We start from the raw sequence: 14778 nt of genomic DNA on the forward strand, positions 1-14778 counted from the left end.
GCTCTGCTTCAGGTCTGGTCTGGCCTGGCCCTCCTTCCCCCCTGGTTCAGATCCAACCCCGCTCCCTCTGGTTCAGAAGCCACCAAGGGTGACATCCCACGAAGTCAATGACCCCTGGATTGGGTAAGCCCGAGAACTGGGGAGTCACCAGAGTCTGCCAGAGAGGGATAAAGGGCAGCAAAGAATGACCCTCAATGGCACCCTCTTTGACCTGACCAGCACTGTGCCTGTCCAGCTAGAAAGATCAGCTGGCAACCCCCTTCTGAAGCAACATTGCGCTGAAAGAAGCCTTGACTGGCCACCAATGGTGGACTCCAGCACTTGGGGATAGGTATATCTTGACACTGGTGCTTAGTATTCATAGCTAGCTACTGTGAGTGTGTGTGTGTGCATGAATGTGTGTATGTTAGAGGGGATCAGCCCCAGGGTTTATGATCTGACTTTTGTATCCATCTAATAAAACTAGAATTTTATGATGATCCTGCAATTTGGTCCTTTGTAGCCAACACTGTGCCTGCAGCAGGGCCTACCAGGCCTGCAGTTTTCACCACGCTCTGCCCCAAGATAGATACAGGCAGTTGCACAAGCACACGTCACGAGTTTTGCCTGTCAGCAGCCAGAGGTGCAAGCCCCAGAACCCAGAACCCCCTGCACTGGTCTCCTTGACAGCTTGCAGGCTTCATGGCCTCAGCAGGGGCTAGCAGGCCTGCAGTTTTCACCCTGCTACGCCTTAACACATACAGCGTCATGCATGTCACGAGTTTTGCTCATCTACGACTTGAGGTACAGTTTCCCCCAAACCCCTGCACCTATCTCCTTGAAACTTGGCAGGCTTTGTGGCCTCAGCAGGGGCTATGCCTGCAGTTTTTACCTTGCTGTGGCTTAACACATACACATGACATGAGTTTTACTTTCAAGAATTTGGGGTGCAGTTTATCTGAACCCCCTGCACCTATCTCCTTGAAACTTAGCAGACTTCATGCCCTCAGAACGAGCTACAATTCCTGCAAGTTTCATCAAAATCAGGCCAGAAATGACAAAGTTATAGGCTGTTTCAGCCTTCCCCATTATACCCTATGGGCAAAATGCCGAAACAGTTTCACCGTTTCCACCCTGTTTTGACAGAGCAGAGCAGAGCAGAACAGCACAGCACAGCACAGCACAGCTATTTTGAATCGAAACAAAATTCGAAAAGGAATGCTGTTTCACCAAAACAGAATGCTGCCGTTTCGCACAGCTCTACTGCTCAGTACAGGCACGCATCTACTCATGAACGCCCATACTGTGTGGTAACTATAGCAATTTACACTGCCTTAAGCATAATTTTGATACCTGCATCATGTCAGTATCATGCCTGAGCAGTAATGCATGTGTAGACATCTTACTGAGTAGTAACAGTGTGTGTGTGTGCACTGATTTGTGACTAACTTTAGCCCAAGTCAGTCCACATGCAGTGTTACTGCACTTTAATGACTGCATGTGTAGACATGGGCCAAAAAAACTACAATAAATGCATTTGTAGACATGCCCTAGGAGTAGAAATTTTACAAGAGATTGATAAGCAGTTGTCAGTCAGCACTGACACTGAAAGAAACAGCTGTGATTCAGCGGGCATTGTTACCACAACAATACAGAACTTCCCTTCCACATGGAAGGTAGATGTACTGCTCCATGTCCATCAAAATTCAATGTTATTTTGTGTATGGATGAATGGAAATAAATATATCCCTCATCCAAAGTGACACTACTGAGCTTGACTAATGGATGGTCATGCATTTTGGTCCAAAAAATTTATTAAAGATTACATTCAGTTCTGTGTTTTTGTCTTTATACATAATTGTGTTAAGGCCCATGAATCTAGAAAGAACAATGCTCCTTTTTACTATGGAAAAGCAAAATGCAAATTTGAAGGGTGTATTTCATTATTTATGAAGATCAAAGACAAAGAAATCATGATCAACGTGTGAAAATTGAAATTCAAGTGAAAGGAGAAATCAAAACACAAAATTGGTGAATTGCACAAAAGGTGGACATGCTAGCAAGAAAGAAAAGAATTAAGGTAAAAACTAAAGGTAAACCAGCACTGTTTGGCAAAAAATAGCTAGTGAGAGTAACCTTGAGGGAAGAACTGAGCCTAATATATATCTTGATTGCCTCACTATGCAGAGAAAACAAGATGCAGAAAACTGCACGTACCTACATTGCTATATCGTTTTTCACACTGCATACGTACATGGATGTCCAGCTGCGCCTACTTTTTGATCTTCAGAAAGCAAAGCTGTATAAGCTTGTATCTTGATGCTACAGGGTCTGTTGTTAGGAGCCTTCCATCATGTAAACATTGAATCTTGTATTATGTGTTATGTGAGAAGTGTCCATCCAATTCAACAAACATCCTACCAGTAGCAGAGGTGCTAACAGCTGACCAAAGTACTCCAACCATATCATACTGGCTGACTTTGATTTCTCGAGATACTCTGATAGTAACTGGTCATTGGTTTGGACCACAAAAAGTAGAATGTGACTTCAGCTTTAATACATGCAGCTATTCAGGTTTTCAACCATATGACTGCCATACATTACCTGAATGCCTGTTGTGTAGTATATACTGGGAAACAGAAAGCCGTTTTTACAATTTTGCACGTGTCCGCCATACATACGATCAAAACAGTTTATGGACATGTATCTAAAGTTGCTGTTTCTATGGATGTCAAGGATTTTTTTGTATTCTTTTGTCCTACTGCAAAAATGCAAAAATAATATCTGAGTGCAGAAAAGTAATTAAGAAGCTCAGCATAATTTGCAGTGTATCACACATCTTGACACACAATGCAGGGAAACAATAAAGAGGTAAAGAAAGGTATACAGACCCGGCAGATCTCTCAAACCATTCTATCCTTTGATCAGAAAACTGGGATTGATCAGAAACAGGAACCAATCTGCAAAAAATCTCCTTTTGTTCAACTGATTCCATCATGCAGTTTGGGGAAAAAAAAAAAAAAAAAAAATGATCAGGAGAATAAGACTTGTTCTCTGAACAGTTATTATTCCATTGAATTGCAAAAACTCCTGGTCAAGTATATGCCAACTTTCCCATTACGGAGTGGCATTTTCGTTACAAACAGTAAAATGTCCACAAACAGCAATGCAATTGTTGAGAATTGGTTCAGAATTGTCAAAAAGCAGGTTCTGAATGACAAACTCCATCACAGAGCTTCTGAGTTTGCAGAAGTTATAAAAGACAGTTCAAGGTAAGATGCATTCAATAACATTAGGCATCTTACCTGACAGAAATATAAAGGAGAACTCTAAGAGGAAAGTAATGAACAGTGTTGCTTACATGGAATAAACCCCTCTATTCCACACCAAAGAAGCAAGCTAAGTGTTCTCAGGCTTCTCCAGAACATGAAAAGAAACACAATGGTTGCCCTGTCCTCCTTGTCGTGGTGGCATCAAAATCAAGAACAGAAAGGTGAAATTCACCAACCCTTGCACCATTAACAACCTTTCATATATCATTCATTTGATAATTTAAAAAATATGAAGCAATTAAAACTGAATTTGAACTTCTCCAAGGAAGAAGTGTAGTATTTCAATGTCTTCTCAGAGAGAATGAGGCAGTTAGCAGCAACAACTGGGATGAATGGAAATGGCAGTGGTTGGCAATTTTAAAAAATTTACAGGAAGGAGCATATGGAATTGCTATGGAAGTAAGGAAGATATGGTGACATCTTCACTCTCCGATCTCTATAGCACAGTGCAGCACACCGTATGCGCCTATTTAGGGGGCGTGTCTACATGAGATGCATTCAAGCGCATTAGCCTAATTTAATACGCATTAAAGGTGCACATGTGCATGCCCTTAATGCACATTAAAAATGGAGACATTGGGCTAATCACACCTACATTTGATACCTGCAAATGCAAGTATCAAATTTAGTAATGATTACTTAAAGCATATTAACGCACATGTAGATATGACCTGGCACTAATTTTAGTGCCCAGCCACGTGCCACAGGGACGTGGTACTAACTTTAGTGCCAAATGCACTAACTTCAATGCCAAGTCTCTGCACGTGTAGACACCTCCCAAAAATCACTTAACACGCACTAGCTTAATACATATTCAATGTAGTGGTGCTTAAATGCATGCATAGAGGCACTCAATTTCCAAAAAAGAATAGGACATTGAAACCAGCAGTTATATTTGCACAGTAGGTACGCATCTTCCTATTGAACTTAAGGATAATGTTTGAAGGGTTGGTTGTACAACTCATTTAGGGGAAAATAGAAGAATTAAGATCTAAAGGAGAACATAATAATTAACACATGCTTTTCAGTTAATATTTATAGGTGTCTCTTTAGCAATTGGGATCATTAAACCTGTTTTATGAATCTACTAGCCAACTGCCTGTCAAGAATGATGGGGGGGCGGGGACAAAGCGCCACCACCCAACACCTCCTCCACCGCCGCCTCCCACGGGGGGGCGGGAACTTGCACACGACGGCTGCCACTGCCACCCACTATCCCGCACTGCTGCTGCTCCACAACTGGCCCCATGCAACCTGCCCCACCTCAGTCCTCATCTGGCCCCATGCGCCCCCTCCCCAACCTGCTGCTCCACGTCTGGGCCAGCACCCAGCGACAGATTAATTTGTCCTGGGGCCCTGGACAAACACAAAATTGGAAGCCCCCTCCCCCCACAGGACCTGGGCTGCTGGGGCAGGGCCCTTTCTCCTCCTGGTGCTGGTAGGGCAGGCTAGGGGGACCCTGCTGGGCTGGGCGTGGGAGGGCACATGTCCGCCTCTTCGCCCTGCTCCCCCATCCCAATATGGCCAAACATACACACACACACAGGCACACACACGCAGGCTTGCACACAGATGGGTGCACACTACTCTCACTCACTGTCTGCACATGGACACAGACACAAACACTCTCTCCCTGCCATGAACAGACACATGCATCCACACTCACGCACTCACACATGCATGCACACACACACACACACGCACCTAGGCAGATGGGCACGCACTGTATTCACTCACTCTGTACATGGTCACACACAAACACACTCTCCGTGCCATGAATACAGATACACACACACGCACACAGATGGGTGCGCACTCTACTCGCTCACTATCTGCACATGGATACACAGACACAAACACACTCTCCCCTGCCATGAACATAGACACACGCATACACACTCATGCATGTACACACAGACATGCGCACAGAAGCAGGTGCCTGTGTGTGCATCTGTGAATGTGTGTGCATCTGAGTCTGTGTACATGCATCTGTGTGTGCACGTCAGGGCATCTATGCACTAGTACTGTTAATTAAACTTTCCACAGGGTAAAATGTTTTGCCTACCCATGTAATGCATCATCATCTACTAAAACAGAAATTCTTTTACATGTGTTAAACATGTCTTATAAATGGGACAATGATTTTTTAAACATTTCCCATTTGAAATCAGTTTTAATCAGAAACCTTAGGTGCTCCTTTACAATCTTCCACACATTAAAGTAACTTTCTTTGTGTATACTACAGTACTAGCGGATTAGACATATCATACTTCAATAGGTCAAGCTCCATGCATCCACAAGGTTTTCTTGTGTTTCTTTATTGTAACCCTAAAACTAAATATACCTTTTTCTTCCATGGTTTCCCTATAACCCTCACCTGAGCAACAAGCTTATGCTAGTTTTTGTTACTCCCCACAGCATGTTTTCCTTCTGTACAAGTGCAAACAGAATCAGAATGTTACTATTCTGAGGTGTAATACAAATCAGGCGAAGACGCGGCAGGACACGATTATAGCTGAAACTAAAAATTAGTGTCTTCACTCTTTGCCTGGTGTACTGATCAGTTACAGCGTGTCTATAGCCTGTATATCTGATTTATGGAATAAATGTGATTTATCAGTCCCCCTTTTTCCCCTGCTGTTTTCTGAAGTGCCAAACGGTCAACAATGTTGTGCCTATCGTTATGCAAAACCCTACATTCATTTTTGGAAATGAAATACTGTTATAGAAGAGTTCAGAAAAGATGACGTAGTAATGCCTTCCAGCCTTGAAACACACAAACGCGCGAAAAGATTTTACTGGTGCAGCTGTACTCTTAATTTAAACCCCTGCCTCACAGCACCAACTTAAGCAAGAATTATCAACAGGTACTTAATAAATATTACTTCCTTCCAAAGACATAGGTTCTTATACTAAAAGCCAGCAGAATTGCTCAAATAGAGATGTCACAATGGGTCACAGGTAAGTGTTGCATAAATTAGTATTATCAGGTTTTCTAGCAAATACTTTACCTATTTTAAAATTTCAGGGTCAAAAGTAATAAGTGCAATGGAAGATGGAAATTGAGTAAACATCAGTTCATTAATGAAAAACCACGTATCTTACTCATAACAATTGCAGTGAATCTGGCTCACAGAAGAGCTAAAAAAATTGATCCTTAGCTCGTTCCGCCAGAGATGTCTATGTGTGACATTAAATAAGTTGGTAGTGTAAGATTATGTTGTAGCCATGATGATATTAAGTAAATAGAAATAAAACTATATGCATCTCTATATATCAAATGATCAAAACACGCATTCTCAAATGCTATTTGCTGGCTTTTCAGAGACGGTAGTACCCTGTCCCCTTTCCCCCAAAATCCCTTTCTTGTATTTTGTATTTAGGTCTTCTATATTTAAGTAAAGAGTATGTTGCTAGTTAAAGCATGTCACCAGTCCCAATTAGTTCAACAGAAAATATTGGATGTCCAAATTTATGAGAGTTCACTAAAACAAAGGTTTGTCATTGCAGGTACGAAGTAGTTGGGGTAATGTACAATATTGGTGAGCATTTTGTATGTTTCCACAAACTTGGTGATACTGAGAGCTTGTGTTACTATGATGGACTTTTACAATTAAAAAAAGGAAGGATGTGGAGGTACACCAGCGACTGAAGAACAGTTCTCCAAAGCTCCTAGGAAGGGAAGTGTCAAGTAATGATGTTGTTGTATAAATGTCTTAGAAACATTAAAGCTATCAGCAAGGATACACATGAATACATACCAAAGCCTCACTCTCAGGGAATTAAGAGCACTGTGCTGATGCTAATACAGGGCAGGTCGGGTTTGCCTCCTACCGTACCTATGATAGATGGCACTACCTGCAACTGTTAACTAGGGCTGTGCAAAATTATCCAGCTGTTTCGTTTCAACACTGTTTCAACTTATTTGGAACTCGAAACAGTGAAACCGAAACAAAACAAAAGGCTTCAAAACAGCCTTAAAACAAAGGAGGGCATTTTGAAACTTTCAAAATGTTTCAAGTCTCAAAGCTGAAGCTAGGCTTGCTTGCAGGGAAACAGAAAGTAAGGAGAAGGAGGGAGAAGAACAGGAGAAGGACTGCTCTGATATTGACTGTGTAGCTGGCCAGTGACTGTCATCCTTCCCTGAGGTCGCTTCCAATCCCAGTGCTCTGGGGGAGGGATGGCAAAACAGCATAACAAGCAGCACTGTTTAAACTGGGCTGCTTTCTGCCTTGGGGTCAGTTACTTGGTGTAGGCGTGGCTCATTGGGCAGGGTGAGCTTACCTGCGGGTTCATGGTCACCCACAATGGGGCCGATATGGCCAAGACAGTCTGTGATGCCAACTTCGTTGGCATCTGCTGTGTGGCGCACAAGTTCCACCTGATTGTCAGGGATGCCTTGGAGGGGGACAGGGCTGCCGGTGATGGCACCAGCCAGAACCACCAGCAAGCTCATTTCCAAATGCAGGAAGTTGGCAGGCTACTTCCACCGAAGCATCAAGGGGAGCAAGATGCTGCAGGACAAACAGGCAGAGCTGAACATCCCGCAGCACAAAATCACGCAGGTTGTGGAGATTCGGTGGAACTCCACATACCTGATGCTCGAAAGGCTGGTGGAGTAACACAAGGCCATCCATGAGATGGCCTTGGTCGGGGAGATTGGGATCAGCAGCCCCCTTAACAGAGCTGAGTGGGATACCATCTCTCAGCTCCTGGTGGTCCTCTAGCCCTTCCTCGATGCCACTGAGACCCTAAGCGCTGGTGATGTCCTCCTTAGCTAGGTGATCCCCATAGTGAGGGAACTTCAGAACCAAATGGAGAGCTTCCAGGGGATCAATGGTCCTGCCTGGGGTAAGCCACTGTCACCAGATGTGCAGGCACTGGTGAGGCAGCTGAAGGAGGACATAAGAAAACAGCTTGATCCCTTGTGGTCCAGTACAGTCATGTGTGAAAAGTAGTTTTTAAATTCCCTTTGAGGATCAGGCCTAAGAGATTGGAGACAGGTGGTGTTCTGTTCTGGTCTTTAATAGCACCTGAACCTCGCTAACCTCATCATCAGAAGCCAACGTCCTACAGCCCAAAACACACCGAATGGATCCAGACCATGACATGACAAGACATGCAAAATCTGCCAACAATATCTCCAATATGGAGATATCTTCACAATATAATACATATCTCCATCAGGACACCAAGTGCCCTGATGGAAAATATGTAGAAGACACCAAGCAACAACTGCGCACCAGAATGAGTGCGCACCAAAAATCTATCAGGTAAATTTGAAAAGCTGGTGAAAAGTCTCTCTATATGCATGCAGTCACTCCTCCTGCTCTCCAGTGCCTGGCAGAACAGCAGCATACAAGTCTTACAGATTGGGTGTCAAGTGGCAGGCTCACACTCAAAAACCAACCCTTGGGTCAAGCACGGACCTGCCCAGATTTCTTTAAGAGGCTCCCTTGGTGGTGGGGATGTGTTTTGGGATGTTTTCTAAAGGGTTTTGCCTCATGATCCCAGTCTAAAACCAGATCCTTATTGGAAGTAATGTAACTAGCACATGGGGCTGGGGAGTCAGTTGACAGCCTGGCACGCACAAACTTCACTGTAGGCCTAACTGCTCAGCGATCTCTGGGAGAGTCCCCCAGTGGCAGAGAGGCACTCTGTGGGGTGTCCTAGAAAGGATTTCCAGCTGTAATCCCAGGCCAAAAGCCAGTTCCTTATTCAAGATCATTTACTTAGTACAATGAGCCTGGGGGGGCTGTCAACTAGCTGCCTGGCACAGCCAAACTGCACTTTGGGCCTGGCAAAGTTGGTCAGAGATCACCGGAAGAGTTTCCCGGTGCCACAGAGTCATAGTGTGGGGTGGCCCAAAAATGATTTCAATCTGTAATCCCAGCCCAACAGCCACTTCTTTATTCAAGCCCATATACTTAGCACAGTGGCTGGGGGGGCCCTCAACTGGCATGCTTTGGGCTGGGTAAGACTCTCATCAGGGATGTCTGGGAGAGTCCCTTGGTGGCAATGAGGCATTACATGAGGTGGCCTAGAAAGGATTTACAGCAGTAATCCCAGCCCAAAAGCCAGTTCCTTATTCAAACCCATATATTTAGTACAGTGGCTGGAGGGCTGTTGGTTAGCACCCTGGCACGGCCAAGCCGTGCTTTAGGCCAGGCAAGGCTCTCGTCAGAGACGTCCAGGAGAGTCCTCTGGTGGCACAGAGGCATGGTGTGGGGTGGCCGAGAAAGGATTTCCAGCCATAATCCAAGCCCAAAAAACAATTCCTTATTCAAACCCATTTACTTAGTACAGTTGGCATGAATTACGGGTGCCTCCCGAGACCAGGAGGACACCACACTCAGGGGTCTTTGGGACTGTCCCCTTATGGCAACAACAAGCAGTCTTGGGTCACCTAAGAAGTATTTTGCCCCATAATCCCATCCTAATCTGCTCTTCAGAGGGCTCTGGACTTGATGCAGGATATTATTTTACATATTAATTAGTATATACACATAGCTGATGAGTCTCTCTCTTTAGAATGTGTAATTCGTGGATGACAAACTAGTATTGGGTATAGATTAGCTTTGACTGAAAGCATACTTCAATATTTTCAATATTTTGATCTGTTAGTTAATTCAGAACCAAAAAATTTATAAAAAAACCCCTAAGTATTAGGTTGTGATCAGATTACTCAAGGAATAAAGTATGCATAAAAGATGCATAATTTAGAAAGTCTTCAGATTCTAAAGACTTTAAACCCTTTATCAATCAGCTAACCACCTGGCTGACAGAGAATGAAGGCAATTCTATAAGAAAGGCAAGGGGTTTTATGCAATACCTTTTACTGGACTGATTGTATCGTTGGAAGAGACGCTGGATAAGGTTTTGGGCACTGAGCACTTTTCTTCAAGTCTGAGAAAGAAGCGGGATACCATCTTAGCTAAACAACAGGAAAAATGGTTTGTGTTTAAGTCCCTAGAACAGAACAGGGATCTCTCTCTCTCTCTCTCTCTATATATATATATATATTACTTAATCCTCTTCCATCCATGCTTACAAGAGGTTTAGGAGTGGAGAGAAATATGCCAAAAATTAAAAATATACATGTATTTTGATTTCATATGTGATAATCCTAAGAATTATTTTGTAAGAAAATCCAAAAAAAAGGTCAAGTGAATTAAAATCCAGCTTCTTTAAAATATGTTATGAAAAATAATTCCTTTTTATTTTACCAAAGTCTGAGATTTTATAATACCTCCTAGTACTGCTAGTTACCCTCCCACAGCTCCCTGGCCACTTCTTTCCCAGCACACCCCAGTGATTTCACAAGGTGCGGTTTTCTTTTTCTACTGTTTTTACCAAAAGTTTTTCCCTTTGATACTTTCAAAAGAAAACAGCACAACTCTGCCTGCAGCAACTGGATGTGGAGCAGGAAGTCATCATTACCAACCCATCTCCCTTCGATGCCGGTGAGAGTACGATCAAGTCCAGTGGTTTAAAACACAGCAAAGCACCAAAGGGAACCAACCGATAATGGGACACTTCTATGGAAATGATCAGCAGTGTATTTTGAATCCAATTCATTTGAAGTTCACCCACCTGGTAGCAACATCTGAGAAAGCTTTCAATCCTCAGCGCCCATCGGCCCCTTCAAACGGCTTCCGCTGTTTTTGTCAGGGTCACTGATTTTTTCAATAAATCTCTATTTCAGTTGAGTGTGGCTGCAAAGCAGCAGATCGCAGCCTTTCCAGCTCAGTTGCAAAGGGCTACTCTTTTCTTTCCCCCTCAGACTGATGGGCGTCCCTTCGTCTCGCAGTGTGTGTCAGGTAGAAAACGAAAGCAGCGGAGACAGCAAACCTGGAGCAGTTTCAACTCTCAGCGTACGAGCCTGCTTCAAGAAACAGCCGCCTTCCTTTCTGGGCTACAAGTAGTGAATCCCCAGGACACTAGACATTGTGCTCGTGCCTTGTAACGAGCAGAACAAAAGCTGGCAAGGGAACCAGGGCGTCCTGACCTGACTTCATCGGCACTGCGGAGGCTGGGCGGCAGCCGCCGTCTGCGCACGGGCAGCTCGTGTGCGCCGCGTGCAGCACGCCAGGGCACACGCAGCGCAGCTGGAGCTGGAGCAAACCGGCTGGTCAGCAGGCACCTAGAAACCGTTTGCCATAGAAAAACCTGAGATTTGGGGTTTTTCAGGAAATCTTTACGGCCGCCAGCTAACCTCCGTCCCCGCCACAAATCTACTGAAAACAAAATGCTGGCTCTAACTCACGGGCGGCAGAGGGGGCAGGGACTGGGAGGGGGCCCACAGCGAAGGGGGGGGGGTCACCCCTTCTCTCTGCAGCTGATTGGATAAGAGGGCTGTCCCTCGACGCTCTCAGCCAATCAGCAACGACAGGCAGGATATCATCACTCCCCTGTTTGTTTTCTTACAGAAAAAGTGGATAAAAATGCCATTACATTAAAGAGAGCGTGAGTGCATTTATTCATGCCTCCTGGGCCGTGCAGCCAAGCGCTGTCCGCCCTCTGGGCGGCACATGCACAGTTGCCCAAAAGCATTATAGACAGACATAGGCAGACAAGGTTCCTTGGGTGAATTTGATATCTTTTATTAGACCAACCCAAATGGTTGGAGAATAGTTATTAAGCAAGCTTTCGGGTTCAACAACCCTTCGTCAGGCTAAGGAAGCTGCAGCAGTCGGTGTGTGCTCTTCCTGGATGGGATGAAAAGTAAAGAAGCCAGGGGCTGAGCTGGGCTGGGGCGTTGGTTGCCAGGTAGGTTATAATGTGTCATAAATCCAATGTCTGTGTTTAGTCCCTGATCTCTAGTATCCAGGAGGTTGATGAAATGAAGCTCATAGGCTCGTCTCTGGGAAGTGTTGTGCAAGTTTCCCTTGAGGATCAGGACTGAGAGATTGGAGAGAGAGTGGTCCTCCTGTGGGAAATGTGCCCCCACCGGTAATTGGGTGTTTCTGTCTTTGATGGATTTCCGGTGTGCATTCATTCTGGTGCGCAGTTGTTGTCTGGTCTCTTCTACATATCTTCCATCAGGGCATTTGGTGCATTGGATGAGGTATATTACATTTCTGGAGGTGCAGCTGTAAGATCCTGGGACGCTGATGGCTCTGTTGTGGGGTGTCATTTGGTGCAAGACATGCAGACAGACAGACTAGGCCTTTTATTACATTTGAATTGTACTGGAAGCTGAACATTAATTTCAGAAAATTATTGTATTTGCTTAAAAGCTGTCACACACAAAAATATGCAAAATAGTAAGTCTTCTTCTTACTTACTTTATATTGCTTGTTTGTCAGCCAGTGAGCGAGGGAGAACTGGGTCATTAAAGCTGAAGCAGTTCTTTATTTTGAGGCAAGCAATCATAAGAAAATACTGACAGCAAACCCAAAAGTCAGTGAAGACTCCCAGAGGGTGATTTGGGTTTTGCATGTTGCAGTTCGCTGCCTCAAGAATAATTGTACATTTTGAACACTTTTACTATTATTGATGGTACATTGTGCAACAATTGAAATTATTGTACAAAGATGATAATTATTGCACACCGGGCAACACTGCTCTAGGCCACCATCCCCAGCAGAGCTGAGTCTTCATCAAGCCGTTCCCCACCTCCCCCAGCTGGAGCAGGGCAGGGGCTACCTGCGTTAGGGGGATGTGCAGGCAGTGACTCTTTAACCTGACCCCACGGGGAACCATTTCTAACAGTTGCTGAGAAGGAATTTTCAGTCTTCACAACGTGTCACAACGATGAAGGAGGCTGAAGACCCCGAAAATCTTCTCATGGTAATTTTGCCCCTGTTTTTGCAATATTTTTGAAAACTGAAATAGTTTGGCCACCGCTAATTTGCAACTTACTAAAATGGAAAGAAACCTGTAATATCCATGGGAGCCCAGAAACACTTCATGTATTTTATCTTTTACTTTCATTTGACCAGAAAGAAGTCACAAACTGATCAGAAATAACTTAAGGAGAAATTTCAACTAAGACTCATGGTACTGTCCCTCCTGTTGAAAACACTGGTTCAGATGACTGGGCTTCTAGGGTTAAGAATCAGTGTAAAACTGCTCACCTCAGAACCTGACTGAGCCTGGGCCAGTCATTGCCCATTACTATTACTGCAGCAGGGGTCATTGTATTCACTTAGAAGAACACTGACATCATGAGCACGTACACATCAATGGCTCTTGGAAGACACAAATTTAGCTGCTTTTTAAAATTGTATTTGGTCACAGCAGCACAATCTCACAAGTGTGATGCTGAATTTCTCCCAGTGAAGGAAATCTGTCTGGCCAGCACCTCCGAACCACATACACTCAGAAAGTTAAATATCTAAATGAAAAGAATGGGAACTGAACAGGAGATGCTTTTATATTTATCGAAGGTTGTTTATTACCATAAATGTGAGGGCAGCCAATCACAGGGGAGGGTTGTTGAGCAACCAGAGAGGGAAAAAGAACAAAATTTGCACTTCTCCTCACTTCGGGACTCTGAATGGATGAGCTGCAATGAAAGAGCCTCCTGGTTCAACAGCATCCGACAGTCCCTCCATTCCCTTGTTTTTGGCCCCTCCCTGGGGCCCAGCTGAGCAGTCTCTGATGCTCCAGGCCCTAGAGCCCCACTGCGTCACAGAGGCTCGGAAAGGGAGGCTTAGAGAGTGGTCTTTCCACCCGAATCCCTTCCTGCTCTCTATGGTCTGACAGTGCAGGACCCAACCCTGCTCTTCCAGGTTCATAGAGACTGCAGGGCTGAAAGTGTACAGGAAGGGAGGAGTCCTCCAGGGTCATAGAGATGAGCAAGACTGAGGCTAGAGCAGCCAACTAAGAGATCCTCTCTAGTGCAGTGCAAGGCTGCATCAGTGGCGCAGTGGGAAATGCGAGCTGCACTGTCGTATCCCGCACCCAGAGCCAGGGCCGCATTGTGTCCCTGATGGGCGAGGGCAGCGGAAAGGTGAAGATCGAGGAAACAAGTGTGTGGCAAAGTGGGCATCCCCGCTAGCCACAGCTAGCTTCCCACCTGCCTCTGGGCACGTCACCCGCCTGTCTCGCCCGCCTGTCACACCTTGTTGGAAATTGATAAGTTGTTAAATAAGGTGGGAGGCTGCCCATTGTTTTACCCCAATATTAGGGGGGTGTCCGTGGCTCCATACCACCTCTACACCATGGCCCAAGCCTTGCAGATGGCATCTCAGGAAGCTGGTTGGACCCTCGCTTTCACCCCATTAGCTGTGGCCCCCAACCATGGGGGCCTTTGGCTTACACAAGCCCTGGCCTCATCCCGTTTGGTTTCTCTCCTATGAGCCCTGGTTCTTGTGCCTGTCACTCTTTTCAGAGGCAGTGAGGACGATATGCATTCCAGACATTAGAGATTGCTGCTGGACTAAGACTGAGGGGGGTTTGCCTGTGGTAGTAGTGGGGATGCTTAGTTGTCAGTGCAGTCACATTGGGGTGTGGAGAGGGC

The 14778-nt window shown here is 45.0% G+C and overlaps 1 protein-coding gene across 27 annotated transcripts in view; it reads right to left on the minus strand.

Annotated features, from left to right (window-relative positions):
- The window catches only part of LOC102380798 (butyrophilin subfamily 2 member A2-like), a 62999-nt gene extending 51422 nt beyond the window's left edge, over nt 1–11577 (minus strand). For 25 of the 27 annotated variants that reach the window (XR_003092350.1, XM_025195370.1, XM_025195371.1 and 22 more), the window contains exon 1: nt 10905–11577. The gene's annotated coding sequence lies outside the window, so the exon portion shown is untranslated. Of the gene's footprint in view, nt 1–2870; nt 2965–10143; nt 10218–10904 lie in introns of all 27 variants that reach the window. The other 2 variants (XM_025195359.1, XM_025195360.1) reach the window with 2 other exon arrangements.
- Between the last annotated feature and the right edge of the window lie 3201 nt (nt 11578–14778).

This window comes from Alligator sinensis, unplaced genomic scaffold (genome assembly GCF_000455745.1).
Source record: "Alligator sinensis unplaced genomic scaffold, ASM45574v1 scaffold1138_1, whole genome shotgun sequence".
Taxonomy (NCBI): domain Eukaryota; kingdom Metazoa; phylum Chordata; order Crocodylia; family Alligatoridae; genus Alligator; species Alligator sinensis.